The sequence below is a fragment of the Carcharhinus amblyrhynchos genome, chromosome 31 (genome assembly GCF_965287045.1).
Source record: "Carcharhinus amblyrhynchos chromosome 31, sCarAmb.v2.hapA, whole genome shotgun sequence".
Lineage (NCBI taxonomy): Eukaryota > Metazoa > Chordata > Chondrichthyes > Carcharhiniformes > Carcharhinidae > Carcharhinus > Carcharhinus amblyrhynchos.
This window is the reverse complement of record NC_137354.1, coordinates 5027430-5050537: the sequence shown is the minus strand read 5'-3', so window position 1 is coordinate 5050537 and position 23108 is coordinate 5027430.

The following is a 23108-nucleotide window of genomic DNA, read 5'->3' as shown; positions in this document are numbered from 1 at the left end:
AGGGGGATCCCTGGGGAGTGTGTCAGTATTTACAGGGGGATCCCTGGGGAGTGTGTCAGTATTTACAGAGGGATCCCTGGGGAGTGTGTCAGTATTTACAGGGGGGTCCCTGGGGAGTGTGTCAGTATTTACAGGGGGATCCCTGGGGAGTGTGTCAGTATTTACAGGGGGTTCCCTGGGGAGTGTGTCAGTATTTACAGGGGGGTCCCTGGGGAGTGTGTCAGTAGTTACAGGGGGGTCCCTGGGGAGTGTGTCAGTATTTACAGGGGGATCCCTGGGGAGTGTGTCAGTATTTACAGGGGGATCCCTGGGGAGTGTGTCAGTATTTACAGGGGGATCCCTGGGGAGTGTGTCAGTGTTTACAGGGGGATCCCTGGGGAGTGTGTCAGTATTTACAGAGGGATCCCTGGGGAGTCTGTCAGTATTTACAGGGGGATCCCTGGGGAGTGTGTCAGTATTTACAGAGGGGTCCCTGGGGAGTGTGTCAGTATTTACAGGGGGGTCCCTGGGGAGTGTGTCAGTATTTACAGAGGGATCCCTGGGGAGTGTGTCAGTATTTACAGAGGGATCCCTGGGGAGTGTGTCAGTATTTATAGAGATTGGAGATATGAAATTGGTGTATGCTGATTTTCAATGCTCCTCAGAGAAACCTTGTTACCCTGAGCAAGACAGACATTATTACCTTTGGGACTCAGAATTACTACAACTGGATTAAGCTTTGTCAGATTAAAACAATTAATTTTAATTAAATTTTAAATTCTTCTGGAGCAATGAAAAACAAGAGTTGAATATTACATCTCAGAAACAAACTATTAGACCCAACATTTTCATACTCTAATCGGCCTCCTACTTGATTTACTTCATGTCCTCCATCATCTTAACCTTTCTCTCTCATGGCGTAACGAGCTTCCCCTTCAATGCCCCCCTTGCTTTTTGCTTCAATTTTTGTCACCTCCACATTCTCATCACTCACGGGATGGAGATGTTTCCCTCAAGTCATCGACTTTGGGAAGCATAAAGAAGAACATGCTCTTGTCTACATCAATGGGGACGGAGTAGGAAGGGTCAAGAGCTTCAGGTTTTTAGGTGTCCAGATCATCAAAAACCTGTCCTGGCTCCCCCCACTCCCCATACCGACACTATAGTTAAAAAAGCCCACCAACACCCCTACTTTCTCAGAAGACTAAGGAAATTTGCCACATCAGCTACGAATCTCACCAACTTTTACAGATGCCCCATAGGAAGCATTCTTTCTGGTTGTGTCACAGCTTGGTATGGGCTCCCGCTCTGCCCAAGACCGCAAGGAACTATAAAAGGTCTTGAATGTAGCCCAATCCATCATTCAAACCAGCCTCCCATCCACTGACTCTGTCTACACTTCCCGCTGCCTTGGCAAAGCAGCCGGCATAATTAAGGACTCCACGCACCCTGGACATTCTTTCTTCCACCTTCGTCCGTCGGGAAAAAAATACAAAAGTCTGAAGTCATGTATGAATCGACTCAAAAACAGCTTCTTCCCTGCTGCTGTCAGGCTTTTGAATGGACCTACCTTGCATTAAGTTGATCTTTCTCTACACCCCAGCTATGACTGTAACACTACATTCTGCACTCTCTCATTTCCTTCTCTATGAACAGTATACTTTGTCTGTATAGTGCACAAAAAACAATCCTTTTCACTGTATACTAATACATGTGACAATAATAAGTCAAATCAAAATCAAAAAGTTCCCTGCCGGATTATTATTCTATGTTTGGGAGGAGGTCTTGTGACATAGTGGGTGGTCTCCCTGACTCTGAGAGACAGAAGATCCAGGTTCAATCTCATCTCCGGACATGATGGCCAAAGAAGATGGGTTCATAACCTGGCCAAACAGGTTGGAGTGTGTCAATTTGCAAATCCTTCCAAAGCAATAGCAGGAGAGATTCCTGGTCAGAAATATGATGGAAAGAATGTTGGAGCCTTGACCATCACTACCCATAGCTCCAGACTACAACATGCATGTTACCACAGTGACTCGAAATGAACTGAAATACACCACTACCACAGCTGCCATTTTATATTTATGACGCCTAGTTTGTTCCTGTCCCCAACTGGAAACATCTGGATGGGCGGCATGGTGGCAAAGTGGTTAGCACTGCAACCTCACAGTGTCAGGGATCTGGGTTCAATTCCAGCCTCGGCTCACTGTCTGTGTGGAGTTTGCATGTTCTCCCCGTGTCTGCGTGGGTTTCCTCTGGGTGCTCCGGCTTCCTCCCACAGTCCGAAAGATATGTGGGTTAGGTGCATTGGTTCGAACAGGCGCCGGACTGTAGCAACTAGGGGGACTTTCACAGTAACTTCATTGCAGTGTTAATGTAAGCCTTACTCATGACTAACAAATAAACTTAGTCTTTGCGTCATCCACAATATTGGTCTCCTCGATAATTATAAAGAACTCCATGGTGTCACCGCTCAGTCTTCACTTTACTGGAGAAAAGAACCACTTTGTGCCTCACCCTTCCCCTGGGTAAAGCCTCTCAGTTCTGGTATCACCCTTGTGAATCTTTTCATTCACCTCTCCTGCACCTCAATTCCATTTTCATGGCAGGGAGATCTGAACTGAGTGCTGTGCTCATGAGTGTGAGGAGAGAAATTCAGTGGAAATGAACCAGAACGTGGCAGAATGAATACAGGATAGAGACAAAGAGAGGTGAAAACTAACTTTAATTACAGGCCTGGAACGATGCCAATTTAATACGTTTACCAGCCACCACCCTGTGATTCACACAGTGTAATTGCAATCCTGAAACATGGTTGGATAGTTTTATACTGATGGCTCAGAGACCCAATGCTCGTGGTGAGGGGGGAGGTGTGTCTCGATGCTTGAGGGAGGGGCCTTCTTTAACTTGGTTTTGAGATCAGGGCGCCCTTTAAAAAGACGTCCTGACCCCTGAAGAGACCAATATTGTGGATGAAGCAAAGATAAAGTTTATTTATTAGTCACAAGTAAGGCTTATATTAACACTGCAATGAAGTTACTGTGAAATCCTCCTAGCTGCCACACTCTGGCACCTGTTAGGGTCAATGCATCCCAATGGGCACGATCTTTGGACCATGGGAGGAAACCAGAGCACCCGGAGGAAACCCACGCAGACACGGAGAGAAGGTGCAGACTCCACACAGATAGTGACCCAAGCCGGGAATCGAACCCGGGTCCCTGGCGCTGTGAGGGAGCGATGCTAACCACTGTGCCACCTGCCCCTCAAAAGGAAGGTGCAAAACAACTGCTTTCAAATGCCGGAGAGGCGGAGGATCTGGATGGAAAGCCTGCCAGTTTTTCCAGGGAGGAACACGCTGGTTTTCAGTCAGAACTTGAAGTTTTTTTGGGGAAATTCCTACCCGGGGTATCAGTGCAGCTCTCCGGCTATCCCCCGCACTGCCACGAACAGTAAAGAACTACCCCAGGAAACAATCTCAGCAGCTTTTCTACACTTGAATACACCCGGACAGCTGAAGCTAGGCTACCTGAGATCCCTACACCTTCCCAATCAAAATCACACGCCAGAACCTGACAATGTTTTCTAATCCAACCCGTCTCCTGCCTGTGACATTGGCTGCACCTCTGCCCAATCCCTCATCTTTTCCCACTCCCCTCCCCACCCCCTCTTCCCTCCTATCCCCCTCGCCCCATGCCCCAGACCCCTCCCCTTCCCCTCACCATCCCCCACTCCCTACCCTCCTGCACCCTCTCGCCTGCCTTGGTCTAAAATGAACATTCTGGGAGAGCACCAAGGCAGCTTCAGGCTGTCAACCCTCCAGATTCCAGGAATTCTAGATCCAACCGCCCCCCTCCGCCGAATCCTACCAAGTGAAGTTAGGGGTTTGGAACGAGGTCCCTGCAAGCTGCAATGGACGGTCTACATGTTAAGAACTAAGTTGAGCAAATTAAAATCTTGAAGACGTCACGGATTGTGAGACTTGGTTCAAAGGAGCAAGACCACCTCTAGAATGTAGGTCTGTGGAGAGACAGATCGACGTGCATTAAACCTCTGCTACACCTTGACTGGTGGAGACTGAACAGAGTATTCAACTTGGTTGTTCAATAAACCGCGTTACTGTGCATTCTAAATTCCTGGTTGTCCTTTTTTGCCAACAGGAATTTTCTTACTCTGGGGGTTAGTATAGAATCCAAATCCCTGCGATTTGTTAATTATAAAATATTGGAGGCAGGGGAGAAAAGGCTATTTCATTGAGCTGGGCGGGCGATAGCGGCTCATGTGGTCAAATTGGCAGCAATATGGGCAAACAGAACTGGCAACTTGAAGCTCAACCATCTTGGTGAACCCTAGGCAAACTCACATCAGCACCCGAACCAACACACCGAAAGCTGGCAAACCAGCCTGGCAAAACAACATCCATTACCTGGCACAAGAGGACTCGGCAATTTAAACAGAGGCAGGAGCCCCACACATCAATACATAACAAGATGCTGAAGAAAATAAGCCAACATTACCACATAGCCATGAGATGTCTCATCATTACCACCAGCTCTGAGGAATTCAGTTCAGTGTTGGCTGTCCATCTCCTCTTAACCCTTTCTTATCTCATTACTACAGCATATTGGGAAGATAAAGCACCATAGACTTACCTAAAAGGAAGAAAAAGAATTGATTAGTTACTCAGATACATGATTCTCGGCGGAATTGTGTAGAAACGCCAACCTGTGGCGTTACCCACAATCATTTTCAAAAAGGCAGGTCGAGCAATGTTACAATGTCTTTAATGATCTCAGAACCACCGCCCCCTGTTTCTCCCCCTTTCTCCACCACCACCACACCGCCACCCACCAGCCCCCCCACCCCACTCTCTCTCTCTCTCTCTCTCACACACAAAAATTGCCTGGAAAAGTCCTTTTCAAATGTAGTCATTGTTGCGATGAATGGAGATGTGGCAGTCGATTAGGGCACAGCAAGCTCCCACAAACTGCGCTGGAATTAATGGCTGAATAACCTGCCTTGCTGATCCCCAAGATTCAGGAGCAGCGACAGGCCATTCAGCCCCTCATGCCCACTGCACCATTCGATAAGACTGGGACTAGCCTGGGTTAGGCGATGTTTGAGTAATATTATTGCTAGATTATTAATCCAGACTTAGCTGATTGTCAAAAAAAAGCCCATCTCTTTCACTCATATCCTTTAGAGAAGGAAATCTGCCATCTTTACCAGGCCTGGCCTATATGTGATTCCAGAGCCATAGCAATGTGGTTAACTCTCAAATGCCCTCTGAGATGGTCTAGCCCTGGGCAACCAGGGATGGGCAATAAATGCTGGCCAGCCAGTGACACCCATTCCCAAGAATGGATAAAAAAAACCTCAGGCTGGATGACAATATTCCGGGAGACCAGAGGCTCCTGCAGCCCCAGGTCAGAGAGGAGCTAGAACTAATCACAGCCACACTTTGAGAAACAAGGCAACTGCGAGCAAACCTTGTTTAAGCTGAGGATCCCCTTACCGCAGTCATTTCCTCCCCTTCGTGCACCCTTCCTACCCTCAACATTTTGGGAGGTCCCTGTGATGTTAATCAGGCCACGGAGGGCATGCTGGGGATTTACTCAGGCAGGTGGTACCAGGGGTGAGGTTCCTCAGCTCACTCCGGAGAAAGTAGAGCAGAGTTTGTCCCTCTTACAGCATGGGAGATTAAGGGGAGATTTGATAGAAGTGTTCAAAAAATTACAGGGCGGGGGGGGTGGGGGTGGGTGGTGTGGGGGCTTAGAAATGGGCATGGATAGATAACCAGATTTAAGGTAATGGGTGAAAGAGCAGAGATGGGAGGGAGATGAGTGAAATCCTTCTCCGCAGCGGGTTGGTAAGGTTGGAAGACGCTGCTTAAAAGGGAAACAGATTCAACCAGAACTTTCAAAAGAGAATTAGATAAATAGTTGAGAAAGAAAAATCTGCAGTGGGACAGGAAAAGAGCAGCAGTCATGTGGGACTAATTGGAGATCTCTTTCAATGAGCCATGATCATAATGAATGGCTGAACAGGCTCGAAGGGCTGAATGGCCTCCTCCTGCTCCTCTTTTCTATGTAAGCCAACATATATTCACAGGGCCGAACAGTCTCCTTCGACCTATCTGATTCTGTGATACACCAATTGTGCTGCTGGTCATATAAATTCGCTTGTAAATGGGTTTATGCACATGTGCATTGAGTACAAAGTGGAACAGAATCAGTTTCCTTTGTTAAGTGCTGAACGCCCAGCATTTAAAAATGAGTTATTACTGAGGTCGGAGCAGGGTTGTACATAAGCTACATAAAGCTATGAATCACAGCTCAAGTCATTGCTGGCTCCTATTGATCAAGCTGCTGTAACATTTACATAAGTGATTTGTGTTAACAGTTGGAATAGGCCTAGTTTAGGTAATTACATCCATTAGTCGACCTTTTTATTCCACTAAGGTTCAGGGAAAAAATGATTTCAACATTTGAAAAGCCCAGGTGGGATCCTGGCTGGCAGCTTGAACCACTGATCGAAAATGTGCAGGTGTCAAATTACACACACATGCACGCACACACCCAAGTGTATATACACACACTCATACCCGAGTGTACACACACATGCACACAAACACATACACACACACATGCACGCACACACCCAAGTGGACACACACACTCATACCCAACTGTACTCACACATGCACACAAACACATATGCACCCAGTGTACGCACATACGCACACACACCCAAGTGTACACATCCACACACGCATACAAGCATGTATGCATGCACACACACACACACTCACCCACCCAAGTGTATACACACGCATGCGCACACACATATGCATTTGAATGTACACACACACGCATTCAAACATCTGAAAGTACACAAACACCCATCCACTTATATATGCACCACACACAAGTATGCAAACACACCCACCCAAAGTGTACACACACCCCATCACACACACCTGAATATATACACACACGTACAAACATTTGAATGTACACACACCCCTCAAGGTGGCTCACAGGAACATTATAGAACAAAACATGTCACCGAGCATTAATAGAAACATTGGGACAGGTGACCAAAAGCCTGGGCAAAGAGTTAGTTTCGAAGAGTGTTTGAAAGGCGGAAGGTGAGGTAGAGACAGGTGGTGGGTAGAGAGGCGATTCTAGAGCTTGGGGCCCAGGCAACAGGAGGCACTGCTGCCAACACTGGAAAGATTCAAATCTGCAATGTTCACCCAGCTAGAATGAAAGGAGTGCAGAGATTTTGAAGGTCACAGCGATAGGAACGTGCGAGACTATGAAGGGATTTGAAAATAAGGGTGAAATTTTAATATCGAGAGAGCCAGTGTGGGTCAGCGAGCACAGGGGTGATAGGGGCAGGGGCTTGGCACAAGATGGGGGCAGTGAGTGGGGTTTTGGGTGATCTCAACTTTATCGGCGTGTGTGATCAGCCCAGAGTCTATAGGGAATGAAGGTATGGAAAATCCAACAGCATTGTGTATACACATACAGCGACAGGGCAGGAGATCATTTTACACAGGGGGCAATTTAACAAGGGCTGGTGGGCTGTGCTATAGGGGCAGGAGCATCACTGTGCAGGGTGGGGACATGGACAAACAGAGGGTTTAATATGAAGAGCTGTGTTTAGAAGGAATTGATTTCATTCTCGTTGAGAGATCCTGACAGCTGTTTCTGTTTTTCTCCTGAATTATAGCCCTCTAACAGGCTGCAAGCTGTTGAGACATTTTGTCAAAAGGTCAGCGAGACTTTTTTCCTCCTTTCTCCATCTTGCCTCGTCTTTCAGTTGAGTGAGTGCCCGTGACTTGCCGAAGGAAAGAGGGAGGAGAAAGCATCAGCACTTTCAAACAGCTCGAACTTTCTCGCACAATTCAGCAATGGAGTTTAACATTCTGCTTTACGCAAGTCTCCCACACTTCACATAAAACCATTAACCATAACACTCAATAGTCGGAGGAAGCAGAGAGCAACTCAACAGCAAGAACTCAGGCAAAAGTACAGAAATGTAATCACCCTGGTGCATGAATTGATTCAGTGTGTTGGCAAAGTCACAGGGAGAGGTTACTGTGCTGAAGGAATCCTATATGCAGAAAAGTGTGTGTGTGTGTGTGTGTATATGTGTGGGTAGTGGTGGATATGTGTGTGTGAGTGTGTGTGTTTGTGTGTGAGAGTGTGTGTGAGCGTGTGGGTGAACGTGTGTGTGACAGTTTGTGTGTGTGTGTATATGTGTATGTGTGAGTGTTTGTGTGTGTGTATGCGTGCAAGTGTATGTGAGAGTGTGAGTATGTGTGTGTATGTGGGTATATGTGTATGTATGTGTGTGTATATGTGTGGGGAGTGATGGGGGTGTGGGGTCACAATGGGTTTTTTATAGCTATTAGCCTGTGAGGTGTGGAGCTTTGCCCGATTGCAATAAGGAAACTAACCCCCAGTTGAAGGAGAACAGTTAAACAATTGATAGAATATAAGAATTCCTAAAGTGCAGAAGGAAGCCATTCAGGCCATTTTGTCTCCACCAATTTTCCAACAGATCATCCCACCCAAGCCCTATGCCCATAGCCCCACGCATTTATCTTGCCAATCTCCCTAATTCACACATCTTTGGACATTACGGCAATTTGACATGGCCAATCATTTAACTGGCACATCTTTGGACATGAAGGGGCAATTTAGCATGGCCAATCCATGTAACCCCACATCTCTGGCCTGTGAAACCGGAACACCCAGAAGAAACCCACGCATACATGGGGGAACATGCAAACTCTACATAGACAGTGACCAAAGCCCGCAATCGAACCCAGGTCCCTGGTGCTGTGCGGCAGCAGTGCTAATCACTGTGCCACCGTGTAGTTGGGACGTTACATGGCGACTCTGTTCTGCTCTCTCTTTCTCTCTGGTGGGTGTAAAAGATCACTATTCGAAGAGGGGCAGGGGTAGGTCTCCCTGAATCCTGGTCAACATAAATTCCTTAAGCAGCATTACTGAAATTGGATTATTTGGTCTTTATTATCTGGCTGTTTATGGGAGCCTGCCATTCACAAGCCTATCCTCCCCATTCCTGACATTACTACAGTGACTACACTCCTCCAAAGCATTTCAATATAAATCTTCAATAGTACAGACTGCAGCAGTACTCCACAATTGGACCCAAGAATTGAAGATTAATCTCCGGAACATTGTGAGGATTAACCCGGGAGGAAAAAGGAAAACGTGAAGATTATAAAACAAAACATCTTTGTGCCTTTCCTTTGTAATTTTCATCGATTAATTACAACATATTTAACTAACGTTACTGTCCAGTTTGGTTCAAACTGATAGCAAAATATCAATTGGGCGGACGAATGCTGACCACCTGGAGGATGGACAATGGTGGGAGTGCGGAGGTGGAGAGCAGGAGGTCATGTGATAAAATCTCCATGGATACACCCAAACAGAATTGGCAACCCATGTTGAATATGAGTTGGTTGGTTCTGTAATAGCACTGTGCCCGGGGGGGGTGGGGTGGGGGGGGAGTGGGCATGAGGTAAAAGGGTTTGGACAATGGCACAGCAGTTTGGGAGTTTTACACCATGTCAATCTCTCCACTGAGACTGCAAGGAGCTGTTTTTAACCCAGTGAATTGTTAATAGTGTTCAGTTGGGCGCGCTGCTCTGCACACACACAGCAACACATTGAACCGAGTTAGCGGAAACATGACCAGTCTATGGCCACTATCTTCTCATTGTAGTAGCAAGTAGTGTATTCACCCAGAAACATGTCTGTTAGCTGCTCCCGGTCTTGTAAGATTCCGTCCCCTTCACGGACCATTAATCACTCCCACACCCGCACTCAATTCTTCAGGAGTTATTCAGTTCTTGCTGTGATCACTCTGAGGTACCAATTCCTAACATGGGGTTATTAATGGATTACAGAACTATACAAAGGCCACTTGCACCATCAGCAAACATTCTGCATAGCAATACTATCCTGAGCCTCCTGGACATGTGACTGCCTCTTACAACAACATGGGTATTATGGCGATGACACACAACTGCTGAGCAAATCATCCAAGAAGAGACTCAACCACAGTCAATATGGCTTCTCTGGGTTTCTTTCAATGTTTTCATAGAACTTGGTAAGAAGTCTCACAACATCAGGTTAAAGTTCAACAGGTTTATTTGGAATCACAAGCTTTCAGAGCACTGCTCCTTCCTCAGCAACTCCACTCCACTCACCTGAGGAAGAAGCAGTGTTCTGAAAGCTCACAGCGCCAAGGGCCCAGGTTCAATTCCCAGCTTGGGTGTCTGTGCGGAGTCTGCACATTCTCCCCGTGTCTGCATGGGTTTCCTCCGGGTGCTCCGGTTTCCTCCCACAGTCCAAAGACGAGCAGGTTAAGTTGATTGACCATGCTAAAATTGTCCATTAGTGTCGGGGTGGGGGGTGGGGATTAGCAGGGTAAATGCATGGAGTTACAGGAATAGGACTTGGGTGTAAGTTGGGCCTGAATGGCCTCCTTCTGCTCTGTAGGGATTTTATGATTATTAAAAGGTGCCGGTAAAACACCTTCTTGAACCATCTTCATTCTATGTAATGAAATGATCTATTGCGCAGGGAATCCCTTGCTGTGGTTTGGACCAGCCAGGTACCTTTACTAGACCAACTCCAACCATGTTAGTGTGGGACTGGAATCTCACATCGAGTCAGGCTGGGTAAGGAGGACAGATTCTCGTCCCTGCAGGACATTAGCTAATTAGTGGGTTCATTGGACAATCCAAAAACTTCTGTGTTACTAACTTAAAATCAAATTATTTCCAACCTCCTTTTTTGTTTAAGAGGAAAACTGAATTCAAATTTCCAAACTTCAGTGGTTTGAAAGGAAGGAAATAATTGCATTTATGTGGCACCTGTCATGACCACAGGACGTTCCAAAGTGTGCAGCACCCACAAAAAGTAGTGTGATAATGAACTTTTTTTTAAAAAGTGATATTGGTTGAGGGAAAGCCACTGGCAAGGACACAAAGGAGAACTCCCTCATTCTTCTTCCAAATAATGCCACCTTTTGTACACACCTAGATGTCAAGACAAGGCCTCAATTCCATCAAATCATAGAATCCTTAAAGTGCAGAAAGAGGCCATTTGGCCCATTGAGTCTGTACCTATCACAATCCCACCCAGGCCCCCACATTTTCACTCTGCTGACCCTCTGACACGAAGAGACAATTTAACAGGGCCAGTCAATCTAACCCGCACATCTTTGGAGTGTGGGAGGAAACCCATGCAGACACAGGGAGATTGTGCAAACTCAATACAGACAGTGACCCAAGCCGGGAATCGAACCCGGGTCCCTGGCATGGTGAGGCAGCAGTGCAAACCACAGTGCCACCCTTTTAAAATCCAATTTGAAGTTGCAACTCAAAGCAAATGTTTTCCTTTTAAGAAGAGATTTCATTAATTTGCTTTGATCCTAACGAAGGTTTCAAATTCCTGAAGAGAAGCAATGACCTTCTGCTGTTAATTTTATTTTGCATTTTGCTCTATTATTTATGGTTCTTCAGTCAAATCACCAGATCATTTGACATCTTTCACACGCTTGATTTCTAAAATTTCTGTCATCAGGAAGGGAAGACAAGCCAAGTTACGAACAAAGCTCAGAAATTATTTTTTTTAATGAGTTGCCCCTCCGTGCCTTCACTGAGCCATTCAAGAAATGAGCCCTCCAATCCTGTCAAGCATGTGCCCATCCAGCGCATTGTGAGGCTGAGGGAAATGACTGCTGCCTCTTGACCATGGTGGGGAAACACCGCGGCGCTGCGGATGCCTGCCCCTTTGCGCCTCCAGTCCACCGGAAAGGAGGTCTGGCGACGAGCAGAACGCTTGCTCGGGAAGCGCGATGGCCATCAGCGCAAATGGGCTGACTCTCCGCCTAGCCCAATCGAGGTCCATTAAGCAGCTGCCGTTGTTTAGTTTAAATATACATAAAGCCAGCCAGCTCGGTTTCCCGTAACTGGAAGCTATAAAGCTGCTGGAAAGGCTGTGCACTGGACTGTAACTAGCAAAGGGAAGATCAGCAAGGCTGAACACAAGCGGCCTAATGTATTCCCAACCTAAAGGAGATGAATGGCTCATTCAATGGCCTTCAGTAAAAAACGGGAAGCCCCCAAGTTAAAAGCTTTCAGCTCACCTAAAATATTTGATAACACACTGAGCAACTATTTATTAGATCTCTGCACAGAGGAAGACATTTTTCTTCCAAAAATACAAGGTGCATTCATGCTAAAGCCCTGGGATTAGTTCTCGTTTGCCGAGGAAGGCTGTTTAATTTGGTGTGACTGTTCCTTTTCGCAGTGGGAACTTTTATTTTCTCAATTACTCAACTGAGTTTCCTCTTCTCCCCCGAATTGAGAGGGTCCCACTCTCGCTGGGGTATGGTCTCTCAGCCGCTTTTGGCTCTCGACTGCCTCTCTCAAATTTTTTTATTCATTCACAGGACATGCGCATCGCTGGCTGGCCAGCATTTATTGCCCATCCCCAGGACTCAAGGGCCATTGAGAATCAATCACATTGCTGTGGCTCTGGAGTCACATGTAGGCCAGACTAGGTAAGGATGGCAGATTTCCTTCCCTAAAGGATAGTAGTGAACTAGGTGGGTTTTTCCGACAATCGACAATGGTTTCATCGTCATCAGTAGATTCTTAATTCCAGATATTTTTTATTAATTCTAGATATTTTTTATTGATTTCAAATTCCACCATCTGCCATGGCGGGATCTGAACCCAGGTCCCCAGAACAGTAGCTAAGTTTCTGGTTTAATAGTCTAACGATAACACCACTAGGCTATCAATGTATGCACATGGATGTAAGGTTGGCAACCCTCCAGGATTGGCCTGGAGTCTCCAGGAAGTTACAGTCAATCTCCAGGACTGTTAAGGGATATTAAAAATGTTTTGGGGTTTTTTTTGCCATTTTCTTTGAACACTTCCCTTTGCCAGATATAAAAATGGGAATTAAAAGGCTCTTTGGCTAACAGTTGAGTTTATCCAATTGGATAATGAGTCTTTTTGCTTTCCAACTGGTGGGGGGAGACAGTGCGTCACAAGGATGGATGTGTGGGCCAACTAATGGCTGGAGTGTGGGGGCAAGTCAAGCGATGAAAGATCAAGAGATACATTTGATCAAGGTTGGCCACCCCACCTGGATGGTGAACTTGGATGGCAGCCCAGCACACCCTTCCCCCCGCCTCCCAGGGGGCTAAGTTGCTGTGCCCACTCAGCAACACACACTCACCCTCCTCACCCCTTTATGATGAGACCAGTTATGGCATTATAGATCCTCACACTGAACAATGAAGGAAATCATCCCACTTCAAACTCCGAGCTCAGGGAAAGGGAGCCCCTGGCCCAACTTAAAATAAATCGGCCCTCTTGTGAAAGTCTGCTCATTTACATATATATTTATGTAAATGGTCACATCGTCACAGGAAGTGATGTGGCTGGTTTGCCTGCACAGGAGGCAGTAGGGCGGCCAACTGTGATTAAATGTATCTCTTGATCTTTCATCGCTTGACTTGCCCCCACACTCCAGCCATTAGTTGGCCCGCATGTCCATCCTTGTGACGCACTGCCTCCCCCCACCAACTGGAAAGCAAAAAGACTCATTATGCAATTGGATGAAGTCCCCTCTGTTAAAGTTCTGGGTTCAACTTTAATGCCTGCCTACAGATTTGTTTCTTATCATCTAGCGAAGGATAATAAGAATGTGAGAAATAGCAGCAGTGGGCCATTCGGCCCCTTGAGCTTACTCTGCCAGTCAATGAGCTCATGGCTGCTCTGCTTGTGGCCTGAACTCCACTTTTCTGTCTGCCCCCCACCCACTCACTCTCAATGGTCAAAAATCTGCCCAATTCACCCTTGAATATATTTGATGAGCCACTGCTCTCTTGGTCCAGAGAATTCCAGAGAGACATTACTCCACTGCTGCCTCACAGCGCCAGGGACCCAGGTTAGATTCCTGGCTTGGGTGACTGTCTATGTGGAGTCTGCACATTCTCCCCGTGTCTGCTATGGGTTTCCTCCCACACACGTGCTGGTTAGGGTGCATTGGCCACGCTAAGTTCTCCCTCAGTGTACCTGAACAGGCGCCGGAGTGTGGCGACTAGGGGATTTTCACAGTAGCTTCATTGCACTGTTAATGTAACCCTGCTTGTGACTAATAAATAAACTTTCTTTTTTAACTTATCTCAGTCTTAAAATATAACAAGCCGCACCAAAGGAAAGTGGAGATTATTGTTGCAGAGAAGGTACTTCTTTATTTTAGAGACACAGAGAATGATGTGTCTGCATTGGAAGGTCAAATAGCCCTCCACAGAAATATGGTGAGTACCATCAGCCCATTCCCCCTCTCTGGCCCACCCCATGATACTCCACCAGACCTCCTCCCTCAGTAAAGAGGGTACCTTTCTGCAGAAGAATGGTTCTGATTTGGAAGGGGCTTCCTGAATAGGCAGCGGAAGCTAACTGGATAGTAAATCTGCAAAGGGAATTGGACAAAATGTTTGAAAAGTGAAAAAAATTGTAGGGTTCTGGATAAAGGGTTCCGGAATGGAAATAATAAGATAATTCCCCTCACAGACACCGGAGGGTGTGGGTATCTCTAAGTGACAATCGATCTTGTGGAGTCTGATATGGAATCTCAAAGCGATGGTTCTGTTTAATAACATCACCTTTATACAGCAGGTGGTTCTGTCTGTAGTCGGGAGCTGGTTGGGAGCAAATAAACCTCCCATAATAACTGTACAGACTTTGCTGCAGAATACTCCTCCATAAAAGCTGCAGTGATATCACAATCAAGGAACAGGACAACACAGAACAGGCCCTTCAGCCTACCCGAGCCTGTGTCAATTCCTAATCCTTATTTAGACATATTACTTTTATTGCCAATACACGGTTTCTACCCCTCTGTTCGCCTCCTGTTTATGTGTCTATCAAGATGCCCTTTGGACGTTGCTAACGTGCCTACTTCCACCAGCTCCACTGGCAGTGTGTTCCAGACACCCACCACCCACTGTGTGAGAAACTTCCCCACACGTCTCCCCTAAACTTACCACCTCTCATCTTAAACCTGTAGTCCCTCTTGTAGTCGATCCTTCCACCCAGGGAAAAAACCTCTGACTATCCACCCTATCCGTGCCTCTCATCATTTTGTAGACTTCCATCAGGTTGCACCTCAGCCTCTGTTTTTCCAGTGAAAACAATCCTAGTTTATTCAACCTCCCCTCACAGCTAAAACCCTCCAGACCAGGCAACATCCTGGTAAACCTTCTTTGCACCCTCACCAAGGCATCCACATCCTTCTGGTAGTGTGGTGTCCAGAGCTGCATGCAGTACTCCAAGTGCAGCCTAACTAAAGTTGGTCAATGTCCTGTCCAAATGTCATCACACGTGAACTGTGATAGCCACCCACTAACAGCTACTCCTCCCTCACTCACTGACCAATTACAGGGAAGTTGGAAGGGCTAAGCCATTGTAAGGCCGCAATTCAAACTCAAGGCCTGAGGCTGTCAGCCATTATTCAGTGGGCGGCATATCCACCTGATAGTTCAAGACCCTCCCCGGAGACAGGGGTTTAAAAATCTGACACTCCAGAGCAATGCCGAGGCAGCCTTTTGGAGAGATAGGTTGGCAGAAGGGAGAGGGAGCTCCCCTCATGTTCTGATCATTCTTTGTTCAAATACATCGGCCAACCTGGTTTTTCGCCTTGTTCTGCTTTGGGGTCTTGATTTGCTGGTTTACAAGTTCAACATTCTCACCCTCGTGGTGAGTTTCTTCACAGGCTTTTCCCTCCCTGTCTCAGGAACTTGCTCCAATTAGACAACACCTCCTCCCCTGAGCTGTTCCTTCTCGTGCATCTCCCCATTGCTGGCTGCTCCTTCACCCAACCTGCCCTTGACCCTATGCCCTAGAACTCCCTCCCCTGAAAGATCCTGCTAAAGACCCTCTACCTGATCAAGACTCACTCGTGCTTGGTGTCTTTTTTTAGACTCAGTTTCCATATTTTTCCTCGCATCCTTTTGGGAGTGCTTTGGGACTTTTAACACTTCAGGCCCTATATAAATCTAATAAGACATACGTGGTGATCTGTGGGATGCGTGACACTCAGTAATGAATTCACAACAGAAAGAGCTGAATGGTTCATTCAGCAGCTTTGAATAAAATCTGTAAAGCGTAGAAATGTTTAGTTTACATAAAACATTTGAGAACGCACTGTGCTCTGATATTCAGAGGAGTATTGATTAAATCCCAACTCAGATGAAGACTTCTCCCTTGTAAAATACAGGGTGCCAAACCTCAGGGCAGGGGTTCTGTTGACATGTAGCTGGATTTAAACCGGTCAACCATTCTGCATTTAGAAACTAAATATTTGCCCAGAATTTCTCCATTCAACATCTCATCAGGCAATTTATAAACGCAAGCCTCTCTCTTCTGACACGCGAAGAGTAGTGTCCTAAACTTGTCCCTCAACTAGTGACATAGAGTCACAGAGGTTTACAGAATGGAAACAGGCCCTTTGGCCCAACTTGTCCACACTGCCCTTTTTTGTTAATCACTAAGCTAGTCCCAATTGCCCGCATTTGGCCCATATCCCTCTGTACCCATCTTACCCATGTAACGCTCTAAATGCTTTTTAAAAAACAAAATTGTACCCACCTCTCCTACTACCTCTGGCAGCTTGTTCCAGACACTCTCCACCCTCTGTGTGAAAAAATTGCCCCTCTGGACCCTTTCGTATCTCTCCCCTCTCACCTTAAACCTATGCCCTCTAGTTTTAAACTCCCCTACCTTTGGGGAAAAGATATTGACTATCTAGCTGATCAATGCCCCTCATCATTTTATAGACCTCTATAACATCACCCCTCAGCAGAGTGGTTAGCACTGCTGCTTCATAGTGCCAGGGACCTGGGTTCGATTCCCGTCTTGGGTCACTGTCTGCACATTCTCCCCGCATCTGCGTGTGTTTCCTCCAGGTGCTCCGGTTTCCTCCCACAGTCTGAAAGATGTGCTGGTTAAGTGCAGTGACCCGAACAGGCGCCGGATTGTGGTGACTAGGGGAATTTCACAGTAACTTCATTGCAGTGGTAATGTAAGCCTTACTTGTGGCTAATAAACTAATAAACTTTATAAATCAAGCCTCCTACACTCCAAGGAAAAGAATTCCCGGCTAAAAGATGATCTGACCGTGCATCGCGTTGTGGGATCTTGCTGTGCACAGACTGGCTGCCTGCACTGTAACCATGAGCTGCCATTTCACTTGGCCGCGACGTGTTTTGGGATGCCTTAAAGTTGTGGTAGTCGTCATATAAATGCAAATTTGTGCTTTCTTTTTCTGGGCTGCTGTGATCCCACAGAGCGAGCAGAAACGCATGGATTACGTTCGCCTTGAACCCTGTAAGCAGCATTCTGGCTTCGAAAGGAAAGGGAATTATCTGTAATTGGATCATTAAAGGATTTGTTTAGCACTGAGATGCAATGTTTGAACTTGGCCTTACTGTGGTGTGCTCAGTGACTGCTGAAGTCAGTCTGATGTCCCCAACAGTACGCAAGTTCAGCAGTTCTGTCCTAAACAAAACTTTCCCAGAATCCGCTGACTACTTCCATTTCCTGGTGTAAGCAACCGGTTTGTAAAGTTAAAATCTGAATCAAGTCAAGACCCGATGGTCTGATTTAGGCTCTCGAAAGCACTTCAAGTTGAGAAGAAAAGGGCAGGACTAAAGTTTATTGCTGGGACAGACCAGGGGTTGGGATGCACAAGATCGAAAATAATCTTGAGATTAGATTAGGGGTCGGCACAGTGGTTCGCACCACTACCTCCCAGCACCAGGGTTCAATTCCTGCTTTGGGGGAGTTGTATGCGTGGAGTTTGCACCTTCTCCCCGTGTCTGCATGGGTTTCCTCCGGGTGCTCCAGCTTCATCCCACTGTCCAAAAATGCGCAGGTTAGGTTGATGGGCCATGCTAAATTGACCCTAATTTCAGAGGGATTAGCAGATTAAATATGTGGAGTTACGGGGATAGGATGGGATTGTTGTCAATGCTTACTCGATGGGCCGTATGGCCTCATTCTGTACTGTAGAGATTCAATGCTTCTGTGATTCTAGACAAACGGTCAGAATAAACAGCAGAAAGGCACCTAAAGCTTGCAATGGAACATGAACGTGTATCTGTACAGTGCCTTTAATGCAGCAAAATATCCCAACATCCTTCTCAGGGGCATTAGCAGACAATAGCTGGGATTCTCTGACCTTGTACGCCTGAACACTGCTGCCAGCAAGAACGAAGAATTTGACGCTCAGCCAAATCTCCATTAACCGCAGCGGGACTGGAGAATCCCAACTGCAGCTGAGGTCGGAGAATTCCAGCCAACATCCCACACATGGTTGAGCCACTTATCAGGACACATAGAAACCCTACAGTGCAGAAGAAGTCTGGCCCATCGAATCCCACAATCCCACCCAGGCCCCATTCCCATAACCCGACATCTTACCCCAACTATTTTCCCTGACACTTGGGGCAGTTTAACACGGCCAATCCACTTAACCAGCATGTCTTTGGATTGTGGGAGGAAGCCAGAGCATCTGAAGGAAACCCATGCAGATATGGGGAGAACATGCAAACTCCACACACACAGTGACCAGAAATTGGAATTGAACCCAATCTCTGGTGCTGTGGGGCTTCAGTGCTAACCACCGTTCTCCACCCCAATGGCGGTGGTGATCAGAGATGTGGTCTGGTAGCACAGTGGCACGGTGGTTAGCACTGAAGTCTCACAGCACCATGGACCTGGGTTCAATTCCAGGTCCCAGTCCCTCTCTGGGACTTGTTGGCCACGGAAGGTACGTTTATAGTGTAGGCAAGTTGAGAATCAGCCTGCCAACCCTTCCAGCGCATCTATGGCAGGTAGACAGAATGTTCTGGGTCAACCAGAACCCTTTGCGTCTCCACACTAACAATCTGATGGCCCACATGTGATATTGGAAATTTGGCAGCCAATTTGTGCACAGCAAGATCCCACAGACAGACAGCATATAAATGAGCACATCATCAGTTTCAAATGTTGGGTTGCTGTTACCCAGGATATCATGGGGTGACAATAGCGGCGCTGTGGTTAGCACAGCTGTCTCACAGCATCAGGGTCCAGGGTTCGATTCCCAGCTTGGGTCACTGTCTGTGTGGCGTTTGCATGTTCTCCCCATCTCTGCATGGGTTTCCTCCGGGTGCTCCGGTTTCCTCCCACAGTCTGAAGACGTGCGGGTTAGGTGGATTGGCCGTTCTAAATTGCTCCTTAGTGTCAGCAGGACTAGCTAGGGTAAATGCATGGGGTTATGGGGATAGGGCCTGGGTGGGATTGTGGTTGGTGCAGATTCGATGGGCCGAATGGCCTCCTTCTGCACTGCAGGGATTCAATATCTTTCCCAATGACGAATTCCGATTGGACCATCAGTCTGTAATTATAGCCTCCTGCCACAGAGGGTGCTGATGTGCCTCTGTTACATCTCCCAGTTTCTCGGCCTGATATCCAATTCTATTTATCAAATGACTGCATGTTTTACTTAACCATAAATATTTCATTTATTATGCAAAAAGGACAGAATTTAGAGCTCTAAACATCGACTGAATTATGTCTGTGTGAAAAGACGAATTTTGCTCTTGATGGCTCGTTCCATGGGACACACTGTTGGAAACTTAACAAGCTGATGAACTGTTACCCAATACAAATAACTTATTTATTTAAGATGAGGAAAAACAAAAGAAAAAATTTGCTTTGCGCTTTCTACGAAGTCAGAGTTGGTGCAGTAAGGCGCATTCTGAGTAACGAGGTCAAATCTGAATCCATTACAGCACTGAGGGTGTACTGCACTGTCAGAAGTGCTGTCTTTCAGAGCAGACAAGAAAGCAAGGGCCCTATTGGCTCTCTCAGAAAACGTCCCACTGCATTATTCTGAAGAAGAACAGGTAGGTCCGCCCCCCTCTCCCCCTCCCCACTTCCCCCCACTCCCTCCGCGAGCTACTGGCATCACTCTGCAGTATACTCAGTCCATCTGACCAACTGAACTAACTGACCTCCATTCACTGAGGACGTAACCCACGCAACAAGAAATGGAGCGACGTTGGGTCACTGAAATCTGCTGACGGTTTTGTTCAGGATGCGGGTGTCATTGTGCTTCCCATCTCTATTTGCCCTTGAGTCGAGGGGTTTGCAAGGTCATTTCAGAGGACAGTTGAGAGTCAACCTCATTGCTGTGGCTCTGGAGTCAGAAGTAGGCCAGACCAGGGTAAGGACGGCAGATTTCCTTCCCCAAAGAGACATGAGTGAACCAGATGGGTTTTCAAATGACAAATGGTGATAGGTTCTCTCTCATAGTCTCAGACCTAACACCCACCTCTATCGGGGAGCTTGCTCCCTAGGAGTTACACCAAAGGCAAACCACAGGAACAATAGGGTTTGTTGAAGAGCTGTGCTCCTCACACTCCAGCTCTCAAGTGGCTGCAGGGCTGGTTTCCCAGGCAGGTAACCCTACGCCCTTGGTCACCTGACCCCTCCTCTTAAAGGGGCTACACCTCACATACATAGCACTAACTTATGTTGTCATTTCTTAATGTTGTGGTTCCTCTGGGTGAAGAGGAGGAGGCCATCTTGAGCCTCTTTGACTATGCGATGAGATCATAGCCGATCTATGATCTTATTCCATAAGTCTGCCTGTGCCCCATATCCCGCAGTACCTTGGGTTAACAACCTATCAATCTCAAGATTTAAAATTTGACAATTGATCTCACACCAAAAGCCATTTGTGGCAGAGAGTTCCAAACCACCCCCTGCATGAAGATTTCCTTCCGGAAAAGTCTGCCTCTCATTTTTACACCATGCCCCCTATAGTCCTAGACTCCCCAACTAGTGGAAACAGTTTCGCTCCATCAACTCATATCTCCTCTTAATGAGTGCATGAAAACGCCACAGGACATGTTGGGCGAGAGTTGACAGAAAGAGCTCCCTCCCCCGGGGGTGGGATCGCTCAAGCCAATGAGCTTTGTGTTGGGTCCTGCTCGGCTGTAACTCCAGTGATTAATTGGGGAGCCCATATGGCCTCTTTCAGCGAGCTAAGCAACTGGCCAAATGTATCAGAGGCTGGCTGTGCTCCAGGGAGCATACTGCTGAGGAGAATGCTTCCCAAGGCTTTCTGTGACCTTATTTAGACAGAGCATCTTTTTGTTGGAGCTTGGCCCCTTGTGCAGACTCAGTGGGTCAGGGTGGAAAATGTGAGATGTTAGTTCTGTTATGCAGCAAGCAGCCCTGGTGCTGGATCTGCCTCCTGTTTAACAGTTTCCCCCCCATTGCAGACTTTACATGAGGTTTCTGTCCACAGTGGCAGCTATTCAACATCACCAGTATTATTTAACAACACAGTTCTCATTGGCAACCAATTCATGTTACAGAGTCCATCATTAGGAATCTCTCCTGGTGTGATCTCCCAGCGAATTATAACTTTGCAGTGTTAGCCAAATGATGTCTTGAGTTAAGATGCCGATATCCATTACTCAGCACATCCCTGGAAGCCAGTGCTTATGCGAGTAATGTGTATCACTGCTAGTAGAAAAGGCAGTAAGACTAACTGCGCACTTTTGTCTGCTTATCCAGGGGACCTGCCCCACCCTTCCCCCCCCAATCCGGCTAAATTAACCCTCGGTGTACCCGAACTAGCGCCGGAAGGGATTTTTACAGTAACTTCATTGCAGTGTGAATGTAAGCCTACTTGTGACTAATAAATAAACTTTATTCTTATCCTCAGCTAACATCATTAAAACAACAGGTCCATAAGATTATAGGAGCAGAATTAAACCATTCGGCCCATCGAGTCTGCTCCGCCATTCGATCATGGCTGATATGTTTCTCATCCCCATTCTCCCGCCTTTCTCCGAAACTTTTGATCCCCTTACCAATCAAGAACCCATCTATCTCTGCCTTAAATACACTCAATGACCCGGCCTCCTCTGTGGCAATGAATTCCACAGATTCACCACCCTCTGGCTGAAGGAATTCCCCTTTATCTTGGTTCCAAAAGATTGTTCTTATTCTCAGAGGCTGTGCCCTCGGATTCTAATCTCTCTTACTAATGAAAAAATCTTCCCCACATCCACTCAATCCAGGCCATTCGGTATGCTCCAAGTTCCAATGAGATTCCTCCCTCATCTTTCTAAACTCCCATCGAGTACAGACCCAGGGTCCTCAGACGCTCCACATATATCAAGCTCTTCATTCCAGGGATCACTCTCGTGAATCTCCTCTGCTCACAATGTTCTGAATGTCACCCAGTCATTATTGCATTTTTTTTGTGGGATCTTTCTGTGCGCAAATTGGCCGCTGCATTTACGACCTTGTGAGTGACCGCATGTTGGAAAAAAGTTACTGTATAGCACGCTGGAAACAGCCTGAGGCTGTGAAAGACGGGCTAAAACTACAAGGCTTTTATTATATCTACAGCTAAAGACAAATTGTCACACGACAGTCTGCCTCTGACTAAAATTGTTATGTTCTTCTCGAGATTAAGGGCAGTGTTTAACAACACAGGGAATCGGCCAACAAAGGCACTATTGTGGTATTCAAGATTAATGCACCAATCTTTGACTTGGCATTTACCACAGCTGAGGGAAATCTTTACTCTAACACTTGTGTCTGGGCCAGAGCTGTGTAAATGAGTCAATGCTTCCATGTCTCTGATGTCTCAACGAGAAGGTGACTTTGACAGAAGGATTATTTTTGCATAAAGCTCACTGAAAGTTCTCTTTCTTCTCCCCGCCACCCTCCCCTCTCTGCTCCCCTGCCACCCTCCACCTCCTCCCTAATCCCCTACCACCCTCTGCCCCCCCTGCTACCCTCCCTGTCAATTCTATCGACACCCTCACCCCATCTCACACCCCCATCACCCTCACCATCACTCTCCCCCCTGATCCCCAACCATGCTCCTCCCCTTGCTTCCCGGCCACCCTCACCCCCTCTCACCCCCCCCCACCATCTCTGCACACCCCCCCCTCTACCCCAACACCCCCTCTACCCCATCCAACAC